Here is a 20,966-nt window from a genome sequence, read left to right as displayed (position 1 = left end):
CAGGAGGACTTTGGAGAGGATACGGCCAGCTGTAAGGGGACGGAGGAGGCTGGATGTTTTTAACATCATGTGTGCAATCTATAAAGGTTGCACATATGATGTTAAATTAATTTTTTAAAGCCTGATGGTCCAAAATATCTACTGCTTAGTGACCCCTTGTGTTGCGGTCACACAGACTTTTCGTATTGGCGTTGCACACCAGTTTCTTGCTCTTGCTGTGAGCAAGAAACAGGTCATATCTCTAAGGAAGAAGAAAATTGCCAAGACTCTTTGGGTGCCAAAGAAGACAGGCACTTAATGGACAAGGAGGACCCTGGCGTTTTGTGCAACCATTGGATCGTGGGATGAGTCTTTGAGCGCTCTGGATGACCCAAAAGCAGACGGTCAGGAGTTCTGGAACATCAGATGGTTTAAAGGTAGGCAGATATATTCTTTAAACCATATTTAAACCCATTGCTTTTTCTTTGCATCATCAATGTGGTCCAGAAATGGAAGACATGTGTCATTTATTCTTTACTGGATCACAACATTTGACCTGATGCCAGGGAAACAAAGGGCTATCGTTTATTTTTGTTTTTCGATTGTCGCTTTTTTTGAACCATCAGGCGAACTTTGGAGAGGATACGGCCAGCTGTAAGGGGACGGAGGAGGCTGGATGTTTTTAACATCATGTGTGCAATCTATGAAGGTTGCACACTTGATGTTAAATTATTTTTTTAAAGCCTGATGGTCCAAAATATCTACTGCTTAGTGACCCTTTGAGTCGCGGTCACACTGACTTTCGTATTGGCGTTGCACACCAGTTTCTTGCTCTTGCTTTGAGCAAGAAACAGGTCATATCTCTTAGGAAGAAGAAAATTGCCAAGACTCTTTGGGTGCCAAAGAAGACAGGCACTTAATGGACAAGGAGGACCCTGGCGTTTTGTGCAACCATTGGATCATGGGATGAGTCTTTGAGCGCTCTGGATGACCCAAAGGCAGATGGTCAGGAGTTCTGGAACATCAGATGGTTTAAAGGTAGGCAGATATATTCTTTAAACAATATTTATGCCCATTGCTTTTTTCTCTTGCATCATCAATGTGATCCAGAAATGGAAGACATGTGTCATTTATTCTTTACTGGATCACAACATTTGACCTGATGCCAGGGAAACAAAGGGCTATCGTTTATTTTTGTTTTTCGATTGTCGCTTTTTTTGAACCATCAGGCGGACTTTGGAGAGGATACGGACAGCTGTAAGAGGACGGAGGAGGCTGGATGTTTTTAACATCATGTGTGCAATCTATAAAGGTTGCACTCATGATGTTAAATTAATTTTTTAAAGCCTGATGGTCCAAAATATCTACTGCTTAGTGACCCTTTGTGTCAAGGTCACAGAGACTTTTCGTATTGGCGTTGCACACCAGTTTCTTGCTCTTGCTGTGAGCAAGAAACAGGTCATATATCTAAGGAAGAAGAAAATTGCCAAGACTCTTTGGGTGCCAAAAAAGACAGGCACTTAATGGACAAGGAGGACCCTGGCGTTTTGTGCAACCATTGGATCGTTGGATGAGTCTTTGAGTGCTCTGGATGACCCAAAGGCAGACGGTCAGGAGTTCTGGAACATCAGATGGTTTAAAGGTAGGCAGATATATTCTTTAAACCATATTTAAGCCCATTGCTTTTCATTTGCATCATCAATGTGATCCAGAAATGGAAGACATGTGTCATTTATTCTTTACTGGATCACAACATTTGACCTGATGCCAGGGAAACAAAGGGCTATCATCTATTTTCGTTTTTCGATTGTCGTTTTTTTTGAACCATCAGGCGGACTTTGGAGAGGATACGGCCAGCTGTAAGGGGACGGAGGAGGCTGGATGTTTTTAACATCATGTGTGCAATCTATGAAGGTTGCACTCATGATGTTAAATAAATTTTTTAAAGCCTGATGGTCCAAAATATCTACTGCTTGTGACCCTTTGTGTCACGGTCACAGAGACTTTTCGTATTGGCGTTGCAAACCAGTTTCTTGCTCTTGCTGTGAGCAAGAAACAGGTCATATCTCTTAGGAAGAAGAAAATTGCCAAGACTCTTTGGGTGCCAAAGAAGACAGGCACTTAATGGACAAGGAGGACCCTGGCGTTTTGTGCAACCATTGGATCGTGGGATGAGTCTTTGAGCGCTTTGGATGACCCAAAGGCAGACGGTCAGGAGTTCTGGAACATTAGATGGTTTAAAGGTAGGCAGATATATTCTTTAAACCATATTTAAGCCCATTGCTTTTCCTTTGCATCATCAATGTGGTCCAGAAATGGAAGACATGTGTCATTTATTCTTTACTGGATCACAACATTTGACCTGATGCCAGGGAAACAAAGGGCTATCGTTTATTTTTGTTTTTCGATGGTCGCTTTTTTTGAACCATCAGGCAGACTTTGGAGAGGATACGGACAGCTGTAAGGGGACGGAGGAGGCTGGATGTTTTTAACATCATGTGTGCAATCTATAAAGGTTGCACATATGATGTTAAATTAATTTTTTAAAGCCTGATGGTCCAAAATATCTACTGCTTAGTGACCCCTTGTGTTGCGGTCACACAGACTTTTCGTATTGGCGTTGCACACCAGTTTCTTCCTCTTGCTGTGAGCAAGAAACAGGTCATATCTCTAAGGAAGAAGAAAATTGCCAAGACTCTTTGGGTGCCAAAGAAGACAGGCACTTAATGGACAAGGAGGACCCTGGCGTTTTGTGCAACCAGTGGATCGTGGGATGAGTCTTTGAGCGCTCTGAATGACCCAAAAGCAGACGGTCAGGAGTTCTGGAACATCAGATAGTTTAAAGGTAGGCAGATATATTCTTTAAACCATATTTAAACCCATTGCTTTTTCTTTGCATCATCAATGTGGTCCAGAAATGGAAGACATGTGTCATTTATTCTTTACTGGATCACAACATTTGACCTGATGCCAGGGAAACAAAGTGCTATAGTTTATTTTTGTTTTTCGATTGTCGCTTTTTTTGAACCATCAGGTGGACTTTGGAGAGGATACGGCCAGCTGTAAGGGGATGGAAGAGGCTGGATGTTTTTAACATCATGTGTGCAATCTATGAAGGTTGCACACTTGATGTTAAATTATTTTTTTAAAGCCTGATGGTCCAAAATATCTACTGCTTATTGACCCTTTGTGTTGCGGTCACACTGACTTTCGTATTGGCGTTGCACACCAGTTTCTTGCTCTTGCTGTGAGCAAGAAACAGGTCATATCTCTAAGGAAGAAGAAAATTGCCAGGACTCTTTGGGTGCCAAAGAAGACAGGCACTTAATGGACAAGGAGGACCCTGGCGTTTTGTGCAACCATTGGATCATGGGATGAGTCTTTGAGCGCTCTGGATGACCCAAAGGCAGACGGTCAGGAGTTCTGGAACATCAGATGGTTTAAAGGTAGGCAGATATATTCTTTAAACCATATTTAAACCCATTGCTTTTTCTTTGCATCATCAATGTGGTCCTGAAATGGAAGACATGTGTCATTTATTCTTTACTGGATCACAACATTTGACCTGATGCCAGGGAAACAAAGGGCTATCGTTTATTTTTGTTTTTCGATTGTCGCTTTTTTTGAACCATCAGGCGAACTTTGGAGAGGATACGGCCAGCTGTAAGGGGACGGAGGAGGCTGGATGTTTTTAACATCATGTGTGCAATCTATGAAGGTTGCACACTTGATGTTAAATTATTTTTTTAAAGCCTGATGGACCAAAATATCTACTGCTTATTGACCCTTTGTGTCACGGTCACACAGACTTTCGTATTGGCGTTGCACACCAGTTTCTTGCTCTTGCTGTGAGCAAGAAACAGGTCATATCCCTAAGGAAGAAGAAAATTGCCAAGACTCTTTGGGTGCCAAAGAAGACAGGCACGAAATGGACAAGGAGGACCCTGGCATTTTGTGCAACCATTGGATTGTGGGATGAGTCTTTGAGCGCTCTGGATGACCCAAAAGCAGACGGTCAGGAGTTCTGGAACATCAAATGGTTTAAAGGTAGGCAGATATAGTCTTTAATCCATATTTAAGCCCTTTTGATTTTCCTTTGCATCATCAATGTGGTCCAGAAATGGAAGACATGTGTCATTTATTCTTTACTGGATCACAATATTTGACCTGAAGCCAGGGAACAAAGGGCTATAGTTTATTTTTGTTTTTCGATTGTCGCTTTTTTTGAACCATCAGGCGAACTTTGGAGAGGATACGGCCAGCTGTAAGGGGACGGAGGAGGCTGGATGTTTTTAACATCATGTGTGCAATCTATGAAGGTTGCACACTTGATGTTAAATTATTTTTTTAAAGCCTGATAGTCCAAAATATCTACTGCTTAGTGACCCTTTATGTCGCGGTCACACAGACTTTGGTATTGGCGTTGCACACCAGTTTCTTGCTCTTGCTGTGAGCAAGAAACAGGTCATATCTCTAAGGAAGAAGAAAATTGCCAAGAATCTTTGGGTGCCAAAGAAGACAGGCACTTAATGGACAAGGAGGACCCTGGCGTTTTGTGCAACCATTATATCGTGGGGTGAGTCTTTGAGCACTCTGGATGACCCAAAGGCAGACGGTCAGGAGTTCTGGAACATCAGATGGTTTAAAGGTAGGCAGATATATACTTTAATCCATATTTAAGCCCATTGCTTTTCCTTTGCATCATCAATGTGGTCCAGAAATGGAAGACATGTGTCATTTATTCTTTACTGGATCACAACATTTGACCTGATGCCAGGGAAACAAAGGGCTATCATTTATTTTCGTTTTTCGATTGTCGTTTTTTTTTGAACCATCAGGCGGACTTTAGAGAGGATACGGCCAGCTGTAAGGGGATGGAGGAGGCTGGATGTTTTTAACATCATGTGTGCAATCTATGAAGGTTGCACACTTGATGTTTAATTATTTTTTTAAAGCCTGATGGTCCAAAATATTTACTGCTTAGTGACCCTTTGTGTCGCGGTCACACAGACTTTCATATTGGCGTTGCACACCAGTTTCTTGCTCTTGCTGTGAGCAAGAAACAGGTCATATATCTAAGGAAGAAGAAAATTGCCAAGAATCTTTGGGTGCCAAAGAAGACAGGCACTTAATGGACAAGGAGGACCCTGGCGTTTTGTGCAACCATTATATCGTGGGGTGAGTCTTTGAGCACTCTGGATGACCCAAAGGCAGACGGTCAGGAGTTCTTGAACATCAGATAGTTTAAAGGTAGGCAGATATATTCTTTAATCCATATTTAAGCCCATTGCTTTTCCTTTGCATCATCAATGTGGTCCAGAAATGGAAGACATGTGTCATTTATTCTTTACTGGATCACAACATTTGACCTGATGCCAGGGAAACAAAGGGCTATCGTTTATTTTTGTTTTTCGATTGTCGCTTTTTTGAACCATCAGGCGGACTTTGGAGAGGATATGGCTAGCTCTAAGGGGACGGAGGAGGCTGGATGTTTTTAACATCATGTGTGCAATCTATGAAGGTTGCACACATGATGTTAAATAAATTTTTTAAAGCCTGATGGTCCAAAATATCTACTGCTTGTGACCCTTTGTGTCATGGTCAAAGAGACTTTTCGTATTGGCGTTGCACACCAGTTTCTTGCTCTTGCTGTGAGCAAGAAACAGGTCAAATCTCTTAGGAAGAAGACAATTGCCAAGACTCTTTGGGTGCCAAAGAAGACAGGCACTTAATGGACAAGGAGGACCCTGGCGTTTTGTGCAACCATTGGATCATGGGATGAGTCTTTGTGCGTTCTGGGTGACCCAAAGCCAGACGGTCAGGAGTTCTGGAACATCAGATGGTTTAAAGGTAGGCAGATAAATTCTTTAAATCATATGTATGTCCATTGCTTTTATCTCTTGCATCATCAATGTGATCCAGAAATGGAAGACATGTGTCATTTATTCTTTACTGGATCACAACATTTGACCTGATGCCAGGGAAACAAAGGGCTATAGTTTATTTTTGTTTTTCGATTGTCGCTTTTTTTGAACCATCAGGCGAACTTTGGAGAGGATACGGCCAGCTGTAAGGGGATGGAGGAGGCTGGATGTTTTTAACATCATGTGTGCAATCTATGAACTTTGCACACTTGATGTTAAATTGTTTTTTAAAGCCTGATGGTCCAAAAGATCTACCGCATGTGACCCTTTTTGTCGCGGTCACACAGACTTTCGTATTGGCGTTGCACACCAGTTTCTTGCTCTTGCTGTGAGCAAGAAACAGGTCATATCTCTTAGGAAGAAGAAAATTGCCAAGACTCTTTGGGTGCCAAAGAAGACAGGCACTTAATGGACAAGGAGGACCCTGGCGTTTTGTGCAACCATTGGATCGTGGGATGAGTCTTTGAGCGCTCTGGATGACCCAAAGGCAGACAGTCAGGAGTTCTGGAACATCAGATGTTTTACAGGTATGCAGATATATTCTTTAAAACATATTTAAGCCCAATGCTTTTCCTTTGCATCATCAATGTGATCCAGAAATGGAAGACATGTGTCATTTATTCTTTACTGGATCACAACATTTGACCTGATGCCAGGGAAACAAAGGGCTATCGTTTATTTTTGTTTTTCGATTGTAGCTTTTTTTGAACCATCAGGCGAACTTTGGAGAGGATACGGCCAGCTGTAAGGGGACGGAGGAGGCTGGATGTTTTTAACATCATGTGTGCAATCTATGAAGGTTACACACTTGATGTTAAATTATTTTTTTAAAGCCTGACGGTCCAAAATATTTACTGCTTAGTGACCTTTTGTGTCACGGTCACACTGACTTTCGTATTGGCGTTGCACACCAGTTTCTTGCTCTTGCTGTGAGCAAGAAACAGGTCATATCTCTAAGGAAGAAGAAAATTGCCAAGAATCTTTGGGTGCCAAAGAAGACAGGCACTTATTGGACAAGGAGGACCCTGGCATTTTGTGCAACCATTGGATCGTGGGATGAGTCTTTGAGCGCTCTGGATGACCCAAAGGCAGACGGTCAGGAGTTCTGCAACATCAGATGGTTTAAAGGTAGGCAGATATATACTTTAATCCATATTTAAGCCCATTGCTTTTCCCTTGCATCATCAATGTGGTCCAGAAATGGAAGACATGTGTCATTTATTTTTTACTGGATCACAACATTTGACCTGATGCCAGGGAAACAAAGGGCTATCATTTATTTTCGTTTTTCGATTGTCGTTTTCTTTGAACCATCAGGCGAACTTTGGAGAGGATACGTCCAGCTGTAAGGGGACGGAGGAGGCTGGATGTTTTTAACATCATGTGTGCAATCTATGAAGGTTGCGCACTTGATGTTAAATTATTTTTTTAAAGCCTGATGGTCCAAAATATCTACTGCTTAGTGACCCTTTGTGTCGCGGTCACACAGACTTTTGTATTGGCGTTGCACACCAGTTTCTTGCTCTTGCTGTGAGCAAGAAACAGGTCATATCTCTAAGGAAGAAGAAAATTGCCAAGACTCTTTGGGTGCCAAAGAAGACAGGCACTTAATGGACAAGGAGGACCCTGGCGTTTTGTGCAACCATTGGATCGTGGGATGAGTCTTTGAGCGCTCTGGATGACCAAAAAGCAGACGGTCAGGAGTTCTGGAACATCAGATGGTTTAAAGGTAGGCCGATATATTCTTTAAACCATATTTAAGCCCATTGCCTTTCCTTTGCATCATCAATGTGGTCCAGAAATGGAAGACATGTGTAATTTATTCTTTACTGGATCACAACATTTGACCTGATGCCAGGGAAACAAAGGGCTATAGTTTATTTTTGTTTTTCGATTGTCGCTTTTTTTGAACCATCAGGCGGACTTTGGTGAGGATATGGCCAGCTGTAAGGGGACGGAGGAGGCTGATGGTTTTTAACATCATGTGTGCAATCTATGAAGGTTGCACACTTGATGTTAAATTATTTTTTTAAAGCCTGATGGTCCAAAATATCTACTGCTTGTGACCCTTTGTGTCATGGTCACAGAGACTTTTCGTATTGGCGTTGCACACCAGTTTCTTGCTCTTGCTGTGAGCAAGAAACAGGTCAAATCTCTTAGGAAGAAGACAATTGCCAAGACTCTTTGGGTGCCAAAGAAGACAGGCACTTAATGGAAAAGGAGGACCCTGGCGTTTTGTGCAACCATTGGATCGTGGGATGAGTCTTTGAGCGCTCTGGATGACCCAAAGGCAGACGGTCAGGAGTTCTTGAACATCAGATGGTTTAAAGGTAGGCAGATAAATTCTTTAAACAATATTTATGCCCATTGCTTTTTTCTCTTGCATCATCAATGTGATCCAGAAATGGAAGACGTGTCATTTATTCTTTACTGGATCACAACATTTGACCTGATGCCAGGGAAACAAAGGGCTATCGTTTATTTTTGTTTTTCGATTGTCGCTTTTTTTGAACCATCAGGCGGACTTTGGAGAGGATACGGCCAGCTGTAAGGGGACGGAGGAGGCTGGATGTTTTTAACATCATGTGTGCAATCTATGAAGGTTGCACACTTGATGTTAAATTATTTTTGTAAAGCCTGATGGTACAAAATATCTACTGCTTAGTGACGCTTTGTGTCGCGGTCACACAGACTTTGTATTGGCGTTGCACACCAGTTTCTTGCTCTTGCTTTGAGCAAGAAACAGGTCATATCCCTAAGGAAGAAGAAAATTGCCAAGACTCTTTGGGTGCCAAAGAAGACAGGCACGAAATGGACAAGGAGGACCCTGGCATTTTGTGCAACCATTGGATTGTGGGATGAGTCTTTGAGCGCTCTGGATGACCCAAAGGCAGACAGTCAGGAGTTCTGGAACATCAGATGGTTTAAAGGTAGGCAGATATATTCTTTAATCCATTTTTAAGCCCATAGCTTTTCCCTTGCATCATCAATGTGGTCCAGAAATGAAAGACATGTGTCATTTATTCTTTACTGGATCACAACATTTGACCTGATGCCAGGGAAACAAAGGGCTATCGTTAATTTTGTTTTTGGATTGTCGCTTTTTTTGAACCATCAGGCGAACTTTGGAGAGGATGCGGCCAGCTGTAAGGGGACGGAGGAGGCTGGATGTTTTTAACATCATGTGTGCAATCTATGAAGGTTGCACACTTGATGTTAAATTATATTTTTAAAGCCTGATGGTCCAAAATATCTACTGCTTGTGACCCTTTGTGTCACGGTCACAGAGACTTTTCGTATTGGCGTTGCACACCAGTTTCTTGCTCTTGCTTTGAGCAAGAAACAGGTCATATCTCTAAGGAAGAAGAAAATTGCCAAGACTCTTTGGGTGCCAAAGAAGACAGGCACTTAATGGACAAGGAGGACCCTGGCGTTTTGTGCAACCATTGGATCATGGGATGAGTCTTTGAGCGCTCTGGATGACCCAAAGGCAGATGGTCAGGAGTTCTGGAATATCAGATGGTTTAAAGGTAGGCAGATATATTCTTTAAACAATATTTATGCCCATTGCTTTTTTCTCTTGCATCATCAATGTGATCCAGAAATGGAAGACATGTGTCATTTATTCTTTACTGGATCACAACATTTGACCTGATGCCAGGGAAACAAAGGGCTATCGTTTATTTTTGATTTTCGATTGTCGCTTTTTTTGAACCATCAGGCGGACTTTGGAGAGGATACGGACAGCTGTAAGGGGACGGAGGAGGCTGGATGTTTTTAACATCATGTGTGCAATCTAAAAAGGTTGCATATATGATGTTAAATTAATTTTTTAAAGCCTGATGGTCCAAAATATCTACTGCTTAGTGACCCTTTGTGTGAAGGTCACAGAGACTTTTCGTATTGGCGTTGCACACCAGTTTCTTGCTCTTGCTGTGAGCAAGAAACAGGTCATATCTCTAAGGAAGAAGAAAATTGCCAAGACTCTTTGGGTGCCAAAAAAGACAGGCACTTAATGGACAAGGAGGACCCTGGAGTTTTGTGCAACCATTGGATCATGGGATGAGTCTTTGAGCGCTCTGGATGACCCAAAGGCAGACGGTCAGGAGTTCTGGAACATCAGATGGTTTAAAGGTAGGCAGATATATTCTTTAAACCATATTTAAGCCCATTGCTTTTCATTTGCATCATCAATGTGATCCAGAAATGGAAGACATGTGTCATTTATTCTTTACTGGATCACAACATTTGACCTGATGTCAGGGAAACAAAGGGCTATCATCTATTTTCGTTTTTCAATTGTCGTTTTTTTTTAACCATCAGGCGGACTTTGGAGAGGATATGGCCAGCTGTAAGGGGACGGAGGAGGCTGGATGTTTTTAACATCATGTGTGCAATCTATGAAGGTTGCACACATGATGTTAAATAAATTTTTTAAAGCCTGATGGTCCAAAATATCTACTGCTTGTGACCCTTTGTGTTACGGTCACAGAGACTTTTCGTATTGGCGTTGCACACCAGTTTCTTGCTCTTGCTTTGAGCAAGAAACAGGTCATATCTCTTAGGAAGAAGAAAATTGCCAAGACTCTTTGGGTGCCAAAGAAGACAGGCACTTAATGGACAAGGAGGACCCTGGCGTTTTGTGCAACCATTGGATCGTGGGATGAGTCTTTGAGCGCTCTGGATGACCCAAAGGCAGACGGTCAGGAGTTCTGGAACATCAGATGGTTTAAAGGTAGGCAGATAAATTCTTTAAACAATATTTATGCCCATTGCTTTTTTCTCTTGCATCATCAATGTGATCCAGAAATGGAAGACGTGTCATTTATTCTTTACTGGATCACAACATTTGACCTGATGCCGGGGAAACAAAGGGCTATCGTTAATTTTGTTTTTCGATTGTCGCTTTTTTTGAACCATCAGGCGAACTTTGGAGAGGATACGGCCAGCTGTAAGGGGACGGAGGAGGCTGGATGTTTTTAACATCATGTGTGCAATCTATGAAGGTTGCACACTTGATGTTAAATTATTTTTTTAAAGCCTGATGGTCCAAAATATCTACTGCTTAGTGACGCTTTGTGTCGCGGTCACAGAGACTTTTCGTATTGGCGTTGCACACCAGTTTCTTGCTCTTGCTGTGAGCAAGAAACAGGTCATATCTCTTAGGAAGAAGAAAATTGCCAAGACTCTTTGGGTGCCAAAGAAGACAGGCACTTAATGGACAAGGAGGACCCTGGCGTTTTGTGCAACCATTGGATCGTGGGATGAGTCTTTGAGCGCTCTGGATGACCCAAAGGCAGACGGTCAGGAGTTCTGGAACATCAGATGGTTTAAAGGTAGGCAGATAAATTCTTTAAACAATATTTATGCCCATTGCTTTTTTCTCTTGCATCATCAATGTGATCCAGAAATGGAAGACGTGTCATTTATTCTTTACTGGATCACAACATTTGACCTGATGCCAGGGAAACAAAGGGCTATCGTTAATTTTGTTTTTCGATTGTCGCTTTTTTTGAACCATCAGGCGAACTTTGGAGAGGATACGGCCAGCTGTAAGGGGACGGAGGAGGCTGGATGTTTTTAACATCATGTGTGCAATCTATGAAGGTTGCACACTTGATGTTAAATTATTTTTTTAAAGCCTGATGGTCCAAAATATCTACTGCTTAGTGACGCTTTGTGTCGCGGTCACAGAGACTTTTCGTATTGGCGTTGCACACCAGTTTCTTGCTCTTGCTGTGAGCAAGAAACAGGTCATATCTCTTAGGAAGAAGAAAATTGCCAAGACTCTTTGGGTGCCAAAGAAGACAGGCACTTAATGGACAAGGAGGACCCTGGCGTTTTGTGCAACCATTGGATCGTGGGATGAGTCTTTGAGCGCTCTGGATGACCCTAAAGCAAACGGTCAGAAGTTCTGGAACATCAGATGGTTTAAAGGTAGGCAGATAAATTCTTTAAACAATATTTATGCCCATTGCTTTTTTCTCTTGCATCATCAATGTGATCCAGAAATGGAAGACGTGTCATTTATTCTTTACTGGATCACAACATTTGACCTGATGCCAGGGAAACAAAGGGCTATCGTTTATGTTTGTTTTTCGATGGTCGCTTTATTTGAACCATCAGGCGAACTTTGGAGAGGTTACGGCCAGCTGTAAGGGGACGGAGGAGGCTGGATGTTTTTAACATCATGTGTGCAATCTATGAAGGTTGCACACTTGATGTTAAATTATTTTTTTAAAGCCTGATGGTCCAAAATATCTACTGCTTAGTGACCCTTTGTGTTGCGGTCACACAGACTTTCGTATTGGCGTTGCACACCAGTTTCTTGCTCTTGCTGTGAGCAAGAAACAGGTCATATCTCTAAGGAAGAAGAAAATTGCCAAGACTCTTTGGGTGCCAAAGAAGACAGGCACTTAATGGACAAGGAGGACCCTGGCGTTTTGTGCAACCATTGGATCATGGGATGAGTCTTTGAGCGCTCTGGATGACCCAAAGGCAGACGGTCAGGAGTTCTGGAACATCAGATGGTTTAAAGGTAGGCAGATATATTCTTTAATCCATATTTAAGCCCATAGCTTTTCCCTTGCATCATCAATGTGGTCCAGAAATGGAAGACATGTGTCATTTATTCTTTACTGGATCACAACATTTGACCTGATGCCAGGGAAACAAAGGGCTATCGTTTATTTTTGTTTTTCGATTGTCGCTTTTTTTGAACCATCAGGAGGACTTTGGAGAGGATACGGCCAGCTGTAAGGGGACGGAGGAGGCTGGATGTTTTTAACATCATGTGTGCAATCTATAAAGGTTGCACATATGATGTTAAATTAATTTTTTAAAGCCTGATGGTCCAAAATATCTACTGCTTAGTGACCCCTTGTGTTGCGGTCACACAGACTTTTCGTATTGGCGTTGCACACCAGTTTCTTGCTCTTGCTGTGAGCAAGAAACAGGTCATATCTCTAAGGAAGAAGAAAATTGCCAAGACTCTTTGGGTGCCAAAGAAGACAGGCACTTAATGGACAAGGAGGACCCTGGCGTTTTGTGCAACCATTGGATCGTGGGATGAGTCTTTGAGCGCTCTGGATGACCCAAAAGCAGACGGTCAGGAGTTCTGGAACATCAGATGGTTTAAAGGTAGGCAGATATATTCTTTAAACCATATTTAAACCCATTGCTTTTTCTTTGCATCATCAATGTGGTCCAGAAATGGAAGACATGTGTCATTTATTCTTTACTGGATCACAACATTTGACCTGATGCCAGGGAAACAAAGGGCTATCGTTTATTTTTGTTTTTCGATTGTCGCTTTTTTTGAACCATCAGACGGACTTTGGAGAGGATACGGCCAGCTGTAAGGGGACGGAGGAGGCTGGATGTTTTTAACATCATGTGTGCAATCTATGAAGGTTGCACACTTGATGTTAAATTATTTTTTTAAAGCCTGATGGTCCAAAATATCTACTGCTTAGTGACCCTTTGAGTCGCGGTCACACTGACTTTCGTATTGGCGTTGCACACCAGTTTCTTGCTCTTGCTGTGAGCAAGAAACAGGTCATATATCTAAGGAAGAAGAAAATTGCCAAGACTCTTTGGGTGCCAAAAAAGACAGGCACTTAATGGACAAGGAGGACCCTGGCGTTTTGTGCAACCATTGGATCGTTGGATGAGTCTTTGAGTGCTCTGGATGACCCAAAGGCAGACGGTCAGGAGTTCTGGAACATCAGATGGTTTAAAGGTAGGCAGATATATTCTTTAAACCATATTTAAGCCCATTGCTTTTCATTTGCATCATCAATGTGATCCAGAAATGGAAGACATGTGTCATTTATTCTTTACTGGATCACAACATTTGACCTGATGCCAGGGAAACAAAGGGCTATCATCTATTTTCGTTTTTCGATTGTCGTTTTTTTTGAACCATCAGGCGGACTTTGGAGAGGATACGGCCAGCTGTAAGGGGACGGAGGAGGCTGGATGTTTTTAACATCATGTGTGCAATCTATGAAGGTTGCACTCATGATGTTAAATAAATTTTTTAAAGCCTGATGGTCCAAAATATCTACTGCTTGTGACCCTTTGTGTCACGGTCACAGAGACTTTTCGTATTGGCGTTGCAAACCAGTTTCTTGCTCTTGCTGTGAGCAAGAAACAGGTCATATCTCTTAGGAAGAAGAAAATTGCCAAGACTCTTTGGGTGCCAAAGAAGACAGGCACTTAATGGACAAGGAGGACCCTGGCGTTTTGTGCAACCATTGGATCGTGGGATGAGTCTTTGAGCGCTTTGGATGACCCAAAGGCAGACGGTCAGGAGTTCTGGAACATTAGATGGTTTAAAGGTAGGCAGATATATTCTTTAAACCATATTTAAGCCCATTGCTTTTCCTTTGCATCATCAATGTGGTCCAGAAATGGAAGACATGTGTCATTTATTCTTTACTGGATCACAACATTTGACCTGATGCCAGGGAAACAAAGGGCTATCGTTTATTTTTGTTTTTCGATGGTCGCTTTTTTTGAACCATCAGGCAGACTTTGGAGAGGATACGGACAGCTGTAAGGGGACGGAGGAGGCTGGATGTTTTTAACATCATGTGTGCAATCTATAAAGGTTGCACATATGATGTTAAATTAATTTTTTAAAGCCTGATGGTCCAAAATATCTACTGCTTAGTGACCCCTTGTGTTGCGGTCACACAGACTTTTCGTATTGGCGTTGCACACCAGTTTCTTCCTCTTGCTGTGAGCAAGAAACAGGTCATATCTCTAAGGAAGAAGAAAATTGCCAAGACTCTTTGGGTGCCAAAGAAGACAGGCACTTAATGGACAAGGAGGACCCTGGCGTTTTGTGCAACCAGTGGATCGTGGGATGAGTCTTTGAGCGCTCTGAATGACCCAAAAGCAGACGGTCAGGAGTTCTGGAACATCAGATAGTTTAAGGGTAGGCAGATATATTCTTTAAACCATATTTAAGCCCATTGCTTTTCATTTGCATCATCAATGTGATCCAGAAATGGAAGACATGTGTCATTTATTCTTTACTGGATCACAACATTTGACCTGATGCCAGGGAAACAAAGGGCTATCATCTATTTTCGTTTTTCGATTGTCGTTTTTTTTGAACCATCAGGCGGACTTTGGAGAGGATACGGCCAGCTGTAAGGGGACGGAGGAGGCTGGATGTTTTTAACATCATGTGTGCAATCTATGAAGGTTGCACTCATGATGTTAAATAAAGTTTTTAAAGCCTGATGGTCCAAAATATCTACTGCTTGTGACCCTTTGTGTCACGGTCACAGAGACTTTTCGTATTGGCGTTGCAAACCAGTTTCTTGCTCTTGCTGTGAGCAAGAAACAGGTCATATCTCTAAGGAAGAAGAAAATTGCCAAGACTCTTTGGGTGCCAAAGAAGACAGGCACTTAATGGACAAGGAGGACCCTGGCGTTTTGTGCAACCATTGGATCGTGGGATGAGTCTTTGAGCGCTCTGAATGACCCAAAAGCAGACGGTCAGGAGTTCTGGAACATCAGATAGTTTAAGGGTAGGCAGATATATTCTTTAAACCATATTTAAACCCATTGCTTTTTCTTTGCATCATCAATGTGGTCCAGAAATGGAAGACATGTGTCATTTATTCTTTACTGGATCACAACATTTGACCTGATGCCAGGGAAACAAAGTGCTATAGTTTATTTTTGTTTTTCGATTGTCGCTTTTTTTGAACCATCAGGTGGACTTTGGAGAGGATACGGCCAGCTGTAAGGGGATGGAGGAGGCTGGATGTTTTTAACATCATGTGTGCAATCTATGAAGGTTGCACACTTGATGTTAAATTATTTTTTTAAAGCCTGATGGTCCAAAATATCTACTGCTTATTGACCCTTTGTGTTGCGGTCACACTGACTTTCGTATTGGCGTTGCACACCAGTTTCTTGCTCTTGCTGTGAGCAAGAAACAGGTCATATCTCTAAGGAAGAAGAAAATTGCCAGGACTCTTTGGGTGCCAAAGAAGACAGGCACTTAATGGACAAGGAGGACCCTGGCGTTTTGTGCAACCATTGGATCATGGGATGAGTCTTTGAGCGCTCTGGATGACCCAAAGGCAGACGGTCAGGAGTTCTGGAACATCAGATGGTTTAAAGGTAGGCAGATATATTCTTTAAACCATATTTAAACCCATTGCTTTTTCTTTGCATCATCAATGTGGTCCTGAAATGGAAGACATGTGTCATTTATTCTTTACTGGATCACAACATTTGACCTGATGCCAGGGAAACAAAGGGCTATCGTTTATTTTTGTTTTTCGATTGTCGCTTTTTTTGAACCATCAGGCGAACTTTGGAGAGGATACGGCCAGCTGTAAGGGGACGGAGGAGGCTGGATGTTTTTAACATCATGTGTGCAATCTATGAAGGTTGCACACTTGATGTTAAATTATTTTTTTAAAGCCTGATGGACCAAAATATCTACTGCTTATTGACCCTTTGTGTCACGGTCACACAGACTTTCGTATTGGCGTTGCACACCAGTTTCTTGCTCTTGCTGTGAGCAAGAAACAGGTCATATCCCTAAGGAAGAAGAAAATTGCCAAGACTCTTTGGGTGCCAAAGAAGACAGGCACGAAATGGACAAGGAGGACCCTGGCATTTTGTGCAACCATTGGATTGTGGGATGAGTCTTTGAGCGCTCTGGATGACCCAAAAGCAGACGGTCAGGAGTTCTGGAACATCAAATGGTTTAAAGGTAGGCAGATATAGTCTTTAATCCATATTTAAGCCCTTTTGATTTTCCTTTGCATCATCAATGTGGTCCAGAAATGGAAGACATGTGTCATTTATTCTTTACTGGATCACAACATTTGACCTGATGCCAGGGAAACAAAGGGCTATCGTTTATTTTTGTTTTTCGATTGTCGCTTTTTTTGAACCATCAGGCGAACTTTGGAGAGGATACGGCCAGCTGTAAGGGGATGGAGGAGACTGGATGTTTTTAACATCATGTGTGCAATCTATGAACTTTGCACACTTGATGTTAAATTGTTTTTTAAAGCCTGATGGTCCAAAAGATCTACCGCATGTGACCCTTTTTGTCGCGGTCACACAGACTTTCGTATTGGCGTTGCACACCAGTTTCTTGCTCTTGCTGTGAGCAAGAAACAGGTCATATCTCTTAGGAAGAAGAAACTTGCCAAGACTCTTTGGGTGCCAAAGAAGACAGGCACTTAATGGACAAGGAGGACCCTGGCGTTTTGTGCAACCATTGGATCGTGGGATGAGTCTTTGAGCGCTCTGGATGACCCAAAGGCAGACAGTCAGGAGTTCTGGAACATCAGATGTTTTACAGGTATGCAGATATATTCTTTAAAACATATTTAAGCCCAATGCTTTTACTTTGCATCATCAATGTGATCCAGAAATGGAAGACATGTGTCATTTATTCTTTACTGGATCACAACATTTGACCTGATGCCAGGGAAACAAAGGGCTATCGTTTATTTTTGTTTTTCGATTGTAGCTTTTTTTGAACCATCAGGCGAACTTTGGAGAGGATACGGCCAGCTGTAAGGCCAGCTGTAAGATGGTTTAAAAGTAGGCAGATATATTCTTTAATCCATATTTAAGCCCACCAGTTGCACACCAGTTTCTTGCTCTTGCTGTGAGCAAGAAACAGGTCAAATCTCTTAGGAAGAAGAAAATTGCCAAGACTCTTTGGGTGCCAAAGAAGACAGGCACTTAATGGAAAAGGAGGACCCTGGCGTTTTGTGCAACCATTGGATCGTGGGATGAGTCTTTGAGCGCTCTGGATGACCCAAAGGCAGACGGTCAGGAGTTCTTGAACATCAGATGGTTTAAAGGTAGGCAGATAAATTCTTTAAACAATATTTATGCCCATTGCTTTTTTCTCTTGCATCATCAATGTGATCCAGAAATGGAAGACGTGTCATTTATTCTTTACTGGATCACAACATTTGACCTGATGCCAGGGAAACAAAGGGCTATCGTTTATTTTTGTTTTTCGATTGTCGCTTTTTTTGAACCATCAGGCGGACTTTGGAGAGGATACGGCCAGCTGTAAGGGGACGGAGGAGGCTGGATGTTTTTAACATCATGTGTGCAATCTATGAAGGTTGCACACTTGATGTTAAATTATTTTTGTAAAGCCTGATGGTACAAAATATCTACTGCTTAGTGACGCTTTGTGTCGCGGTCACACAGACTTTCGTATTGGCGTTGCACACCAGTTTCTTGCTCTTGCTTTGAGCAAGAAACAGGTCATATCCCTAAGGAAGAAGAAAATTGCCAAGACTCTTTGGGTGCCAAAGAAGACAGGCACGAAATGGACAAGGAGGACCCTGGCATTTTGTGCAACCATTGGATTGTGGGATGAGTCTTTGAGCGCTCTGGATGACCCAAAGGCAGACAGTCAGGAGTTCTGGAACATCAGATGGTTTAAAGGTAGGCAGATATATTCTTTAATCCATTTTTAAGCCCATAGCTTTTCCCTTGCATCATCAATGTGGTCCAGAAATGGAAGACATGTGTCATTTATTCTTTACTGGATCACAACATTTGACCTGATGCCAGGGAAACAAAGGGCTATCGTTAATTTTGTTTTTGGATTGTCGCTTTTTTTGAACCATCAGGCGAACTTTGGAGAGGATACGGCCAGCTGTAAGGGGACGGAGGAGGCTGGATGTTTTTAACATCATGTGTGCAATCTATGAAGGTTGCACACTTGATGTTAAATTATCTTTTTAAAGCCTGATGGTCCAAAATATCTACTGCTTAGTGACCCTTTGTGTCGCGGTCACACAGACTTTCGTATTGGCGTTGCACACCAGTTTCTTGCTCTTGCTGTGAGCAAGAAACAGGTCCTATCTCTAAGGAAGAAGAAAATTGCCAAGACTCTTTGGGTGCCAAAGAAGACAGGCACTTAATGGACAAGGAGGACCCTGGCGTTTTGTGCAACCATTGGATCATGAGATGAGTCTTTGAGCGCTCTGGATGACCCAAAGGCAGACGGTCAGGAGTTCTGGAACATCAAATGGTTTAAAGGTAGGCAGATATATTCTTTAAACCATATTTAAGCCCATTGCTTTTCCTTTGCATCATCAATGTGGTCCAGAAATGGAAGACATGTGTCATTTATTCTTTACTGGATCACAACATTTGACCTGATGCCAGGGAAACAAAGGGCTATCGTTTATTTTTGTTTTTCGATTGTCGCTTTTTTTGAACCATCAGGCGAACTTTGGAGAGGATACGGCCAGCTGTAAGGGGACGGAGGAGGCTGGATGTTTTTAACATCATGTGTGCAATCTATGAAGGTTGCACACTTGATGTTAAATTATTTTTTTAAAGCCTGATGGTCCAAAATATCTACTGCTTAGTGACCCTTTGAGTCGCGGTCACACTGACTTTCGTATTAGCGTTGCACACCAGTTTCTTGCTCTTGCTGTGAGCAAGAAACAGATCATATCTCTAAGAAAGAAGAAAATTGCCAAGACTCTTTGGGTGCCAAAGAAGACAGGCACTTAATGGACAAGGAGGACCCTGGCGTTTTGTGCAACCATTGGATCGTGGGATGAGTCTTTGAGCGCTCTGGATGACCCAAAAGCAGACGGTCAGGAGTTCTGGAACATCAAATGGTTTAAAGGTAGGCAGATATAGTCTTTAATCCATATTTAAGCCCATTGCTTTTCCTTTGCATCATCAATGTGGTCCAGAAATGGAAGACATGTGTCATTTATTCTTTACTGGATCACAACATTTGACCTGATGCCAGGGAAACAAAGGGCTACAGTTTATTTTTGTTTTTCGATTGTCGCTTTTTTTGAACCATCAGGCGAACTTTGGAGAGGATACGGCCAGCTGTAAGGGGACGGAGGAGGCTGGATGTTTTTAACATCATGTGTGCAATCTATGAAGGTTGCACACTTGATGTTAAATTATTTTTTTAAAGCCTGATGGTCCAAAATATCTACTGCTTGTGACCCTTTGTGTCAAGGTCACACAGACTTTTCGTATTGGCGTTGCACACCAGTTTCTTGCTCTTGCTGTGAGCAAGAAACAGGTCATATCTCTAAGGAAGAAGAAAATTGCCAAGACTCTTTGGGTGCCAAAGAAGACAGGCACGAAATGGACAAGGAGGACCCTGGCATTTTGTGCAACCATTGGATCGTGGGATGAGTCTTGGAGCGCTCTGGATGACCAAAAAGCAGACGGTCAGGAGTTCTGGAACATCAGATGGTTTAAAGGTAGGCAGATATATTCTTTAATCCATATTTAAAACCATTGCTTTTCCTTTGCATCATCAATGTGGTCCAGAATTGGAAGACATGTGTCATTTATTCTTTACTGGATCACAACATTTGACCTGATTCCAGGGAAACAAAGGGCTATCGTTTATTTTTGTTTTTAGATTGTAGCTTTTTTTGAACCATCAGGCGGACTTTGGAGAGGATACGGCCAGCTGTAAGGGGACGGAGGAGGCTGGATGTTTTTAACATCATGTGTGCAATCTATGAAGGTTGCACACTAGATGTTAAATTATTTTTGTAAAGCCTGATGGTACAAAATATCTACTGCTTAGTGATGCTTTGTGTCGCGGTCACACAGACTTTCGTATTGGCGTTGCACACCAGTTTCTTGCTCTTGCTGTGAGCAAGAAACAGGTCATATCCCTAAGGAAGAAGAAAATTGCCAAGACTCTTTGGGTGCCAAAGAAGACAGGCACGAAATGGACAAGGAGGACCCTGTCATTTTGTGCAACCATTGGATTGTGGGATGAGTCTTTGAGCGCTCTGGATGACCCAAAGGCAGACAGTCAGGAGTTCTGGAACATCAGATGGTTTAAAGGTAGGCAGATATATTCTTTAAACTATATTTAAGCCCAATGCTTTTCCTTGGCATCATCAATGTGGTCCAGAAATGGAAGACATGTGTCATTTATTCTTTACTGGATCACAACATTTGACCTGATGCCAGGGAAACAAAGGGCTATAGTTTATTTTTGTTTTTCGATTGTCGCTTTTTTTGAACCATCAGGCGAACTTTGGA

This window comes from Engystomops pustulosus, chromosome 2 (assembly GCF_040894005.1).
Source record: "Engystomops pustulosus chromosome 2, aEngPut4.maternal, whole genome shotgun sequence".
NCBI classification, from domain to species: domain Eukaryota; kingdom Metazoa; phylum Chordata; class Amphibia; order Anura; family Leptodactylidae; genus Engystomops; species Engystomops pustulosus.
This window is presented reverse-complemented; position numbering follows the sequence as displayed.